The sequence below is a fragment of the Dendrobium catenatum genome, unplaced genomic scaffold (genome assembly GCF_001605985.2).
Source record: "Dendrobium catenatum unplaced genomic scaffold, ASM160598v2 fragScaff_scaffold_795, whole genome shotgun sequence".
Taxonomy (NCBI): domain Eukaryota; kingdom Viridiplantae; phylum Streptophyta; class Magnoliopsida; order Asparagales; family Orchidaceae; genus Dendrobium; species Dendrobium catenatum.
Genome location: NW_021319257.1, coordinates 5,412 through 10,401, shown reverse-complemented (window position 1 = coordinate 10,401; position 4,990 = coordinate 5,412).

Sequence of the window (4,990 nt, the reverse complement as noted above, 5' to 3'; positions counted from 1 at the left end):
ATTACAAGTAGACTCAAAAGGTGAAAAATAAAATTAAATACTGACTCAACCCTAAACCTACGCAATCTTGAACTTGGCTTCTTCATGATCGTCCGGTTTCGATTCCTGAAAAGTTAGAAGCAACAAGTAGTCCAAGAGAAGTAGTGTTTGTCAATCATCAAAACATAAGCCATGAAAAAATTAGATTTGCAACAATGTTTTGGAATATTTTAACTTTCCTTTAAAGTTCATATAACTCATTTTGGAGTGTGTAGAAGAATCAAGGTTTTCTTTGATTATTACTGGGAATTTTTTGGAATGGATAGTTGATAGAAGTGGCTTCTGACAAGGATGCCCGCTTTCTCCTATTTTATACATCCTTTGTTCCCAATTACTTACAAATGCTCTTAATCAAAGTAATATGGGAATCAAAATCAGACCTGGCAGCCCAAGAATTTCACAATTACTTAATGCTGATGATGTGGTGATTTTCTCTGAAGCTACTAAGAAGGCGGCTAAGGGGATCAAGGGAGTTCTTACTGATTTTTGTAAGTGGACAGAGCAATGTATTAATGTTAATAAATCTATTATTTTGTTTGGTAAAATTGTTAATCGAAGATGCAAGAAGATGATCTCACGCATAATGGGCTTCAAGGTAGTTAAAGAATTTGTTTATCTTGGCATTAAGATTGCTCTTAGAAGACTTGTAGCTGCAGATTTTCAATTCATAGTGGAGAAAGTACTGAAGATACTAAATGTATGGGGAACCAAGTTCTTATCTCTTGCGGACAAACTTACCTTGGTCAAATCGGTATTAAGATCCTATCCTTTATTTCATAGCACTCATTCTCTTGTCCCTTTAAGTGTTCCACATGAAATAGACAAGCTCTGTAGAAGTTTTTTTGTGGAATAAAGCTAACAGAAGATTGGGTATTCATTATGTCAATTGGAAAGAGCATTGTAAACCAATCAAGTGGGGAGGATGTGGATTGTGCTCATCTAGTGATAAAGCAACTCCTTTGAGAACCAAATTAGCTTGGCGTTATTTACATAATAATGATTCACTGCTACATAAAGCTCTAGTTCAAAAATATGGGAAGAAGGTTGATGTGGGATTTAACAAAGTTAATTGTTCAGTTGCTTGGAAGTTGATTTCAGATGGAGGAAGACTACTGAACTCATTGATAAGATGGAATATAGCAAATGGTTCTTCTATTGATGTCTATAGGGACATTTGGATCTTGGACAAGTGCTTAAATAAATGGCCTACTTTTGTGGTTCCTTAAGAGGATGAAAATACTTTCCTGAACAAGTTCATCTACAATAGAATTTGGGATGTTGAAGAACTCCTCAAATTATTTGGGAAGGAATTGGTAGAGTTGATAGTTAAAATTAAAATAAATCAAGATGCTTGTGAAGATTGCTGTGAGCTTCTATTCCAGAATTTTTGTAAAACTCTATCAGCCGTGGCCTATGAAGGATTGAAGCAAAGCCAAATTGAACCAAGATTTGTCAAGTGGATTAAAGGAGCTAAATTGACGCCTCATCTTGAAGTTTTCTGGTGGAGGCTACTTAAAGAAGCTATTCATACATTCCATTTTTTAACCAAAAGAAAACCACAGATTTTTGAAATCTGTCCAAGGTGTGATGCTGGAGTTGAAAACGTGGAGCATATTGTTATTAAATGCATTAAAGTAAGAGAAGTTTTCTTATTATTAAACAAATGGGGATTTGATATAACATTGTTTTATAGTATAGAGAGATGTTCTGCATGGATGGAGCTTATTGTTCGTAAAACTTGTTTGCTGAGTAATCTCTTTTGCAATGTGATTTTTTTTATCATGAAAAGCTAGGAACAAAATGATCCATGAAAAATTGAAGAAAGTTCCACTATTATCGCTGCAAATGCTGTGAGTTTCACTTCAACTTCCAAATTGGTGTGTAACTCTATCTCGACTAGGTGGGATGCTAACCAGTCTCCAAGACTGTCCAATTCATGGCAACCCCCTCCACCCGATTGACTCAAAATCAATGTTAATGCATCACTTGATTCAGCCTATAGAGCTGGAATAGGAGGCGTCATCCGTGACTGTAAAGGCAGATTTTTGATGGCTTATGGGAGATCTTGCATTCATTGGGACATCTATCTATTAGAGATGTTAGCTATCAAAGCATTGAAATAAGTGATCAAAGATTGGATGTTCAATTTCAAATGTGTTATTATTGAAAGTGATAATTCTAATGTAATTGTATTTCTTCAACAAGCTATGCCGGAAGGATTCAAGGGAGAAGAAGATTTATACTTTCTCAATGATTTTAATTTTGTTTTGTTCAAAAGTATAGATAGAAATAGTAACAAGCTAGCTGACATGTGTGCTAGCTTTGCTATTATTACTAATTTTATTAGGGAAGATATTATCTTGAATAAGATTCCTCCTTTCGTTAGCTTGTTGAAGGAGGAATCATCTTTGTAGTTCCATTATTATTTTGATTAATGCAAGTTTTTTCTTATTGTAAAAAAAAAGTAAATAACATTCTCTCTATTAGGATTTCATGAAAGTAAGTGATTGATAAAATCACACTCATATGAAGAGCTTAGCAGGCTAAAAAGCCTCAAAAAAGAATATCATGTAATATATAAAAATATGTCTTAAAGATGCAATAACAATTCAGTTTCCAATAAGGGGCAAGTTCTCAACTTCATATACAATATCAATGTAGTTACATAAATTAAAATTCAGATGTATATTTTTTCCCACTAGAAGTTAAAATTAAAAAGTACATTTGCATCATCCGTATAAGTTACTATTATCAAGAAATAAGTAACTTCAAAATAGTCAAATATCTTTAGTGGATTTAAGTGACTTTTTCTCTACTACATATCAAACATCTCCTACAGCTTTTTTTTTAAAGAAAGGACATAACCTAATCATCACCACGTTTTCACTCAGTTAAAAATGTTAGTGTGTTGCTAGAATACTGGCATATCACACTGCTCTGACTCATTGACTTAGGGATATTTGATATTGGTACACTTTAGTATGGATGCACATTGCATTACAAAATGCCACTGGACACCTACCATCATCGGCCCTTGATCTGATGCCGGCGGTCCTTTACTTCATATCAGCCATCATTGGCTTCTCGCTTAAACTACTGATAGAAGCACACCCTCCAACTCTCTCCTTTAGCTCTCCACTCATCTGGTGACTGCCGATGGACTTCTGCTCAAACAACATCAAAGTTTTCCTCCCATTGTTGGGTTTCTGCTCATTGTGGGACTTTCGTCGGAATTCTATTCGACGCTAAATTTCTTCCCATAATTGGATTTCTTGTTGTTGCAGGACTTTTGTAAGAATTATACCTGATGCTAAGCTTCCTCCTGTCTTAGGATTTTTGCCTATTGTAGGACTTTTGTTAGAATTCTACCCGACGCTAAATTTCCTCTCATTGCTAGACTTCTGCACATTATAGGACTTTCGTTGGAATTTTACGTGATGTTGAATTTCCCCCAACCATAGGATCTTTCTGTTACGGATCTATGGTTTATGATTTTGATGATAGCAAACATTCCTTTTTTTTCTCTACGATTACCTTATGTGCTAACGTTTCAGGTATCTCACATGATCAGACTGCAATCTGGAACCAGGCCAAGATGGGTAGACTAGGCCTGTGTCAGTTTGTTAATCTTTTTCCTTTTCTTGAGTCTATTGTTTTGGCTGTGGCGATCTTGATGACTTGTATCTGAAGATTTTCTATGTCCCTAAAAGGTTTCATTTTTGGCAAACATCGTTCGGGACGATATTTTATATCGCCTGGATGATCTGACAAAAGTAGAAATCCTAATTAGGGCATCCTCTTTAAAGCAGCCGTCTTTTATGCAAAACATACTCTCCTGGACGCATTTTATATCGGCCCGGGACAATCTGCTCAATCAGCAAGAATCTGCCGCCATATCTACTTAGAAATACTTATTTTATGGACATCGTCCGGTGGAATCGTCCTGCGACCCTATTCAAATATCGTCGCGCCGATCCAGAGAAATTTTTCCAAAATTTCGTCAGGCCAGTTTTTGGAAGCCAATCAAGGATTTCGTCCAGGCCGATCGCAAGATCGGCCGAGGATGATTTAGACATCGTCCAGCATTCATTTCAGGGCGATATTCAGGATATTTTCCTCATATTTGTGCTAATCGGCCAGGGACGATAATGGCGGCAACTTGCATTAATGATACAATTTGATAGCCTCCTATTTAGCTATGGCCAAGACACTTTGTAAGTTATTTTGCAGCCATTGTAGCTTTCGTTCTTGTGGGGGAAACTTGAGAGAAAGGCTTGAAAGGAGTGAGGAAAGGGTGCCGAGTTTGAGAGAGGAGAAGATCCTGCTGAGGGGGCGAACCAAGGGAGTGTGGTTGGGGATCCACAACGTTGCTCCGCAAGCTCGCACCTTGAATACCGTCGGAATTCAAGGCTTGTCTCGAGGTTAAGTTCACCAAAAGAAAGAAGATCTCTTTGGTGTCAAAGGACCCGGCACTCCGCCGCATCGGGAAGTTTAAGTGATTTTGTAACGGCTTCTCCGCCTAGCTGTGGGGGCTAAAGGAGAGACACTTTTGTAGTGCCAATACTGTGAGGGTCCTCCAAGATTGTGGACGTAGGTCAAGGTTTGACCGAAACCAACTATAAATCGGTGTGTTCTTTTCTTATTATCGCTTCGCATTTATTTTTCTTCCGTACACTTTTTGTGGTGATTTTGATTTTTGGTTTGTCTTTGATTTAAAGATTCTTCTTTTCAAAATCACCTCTCTCTTTTAATTGTCTTGGGCCATTCTATAGGGCCTAACATCCCTAACGAACTTTCACTCTCGAAGAGGATAAGACTTCTACTCAGTGAGGGGCCTTATACCTGAATAGACTAGGGGAATGGCCTTTATGTGAGGGAGAAAAGATAAAAGGTGAGAAAACTTGTCTACGCAATAGAGGGCCTTGAATTGTTGTAGGGATGCCGTTTACAA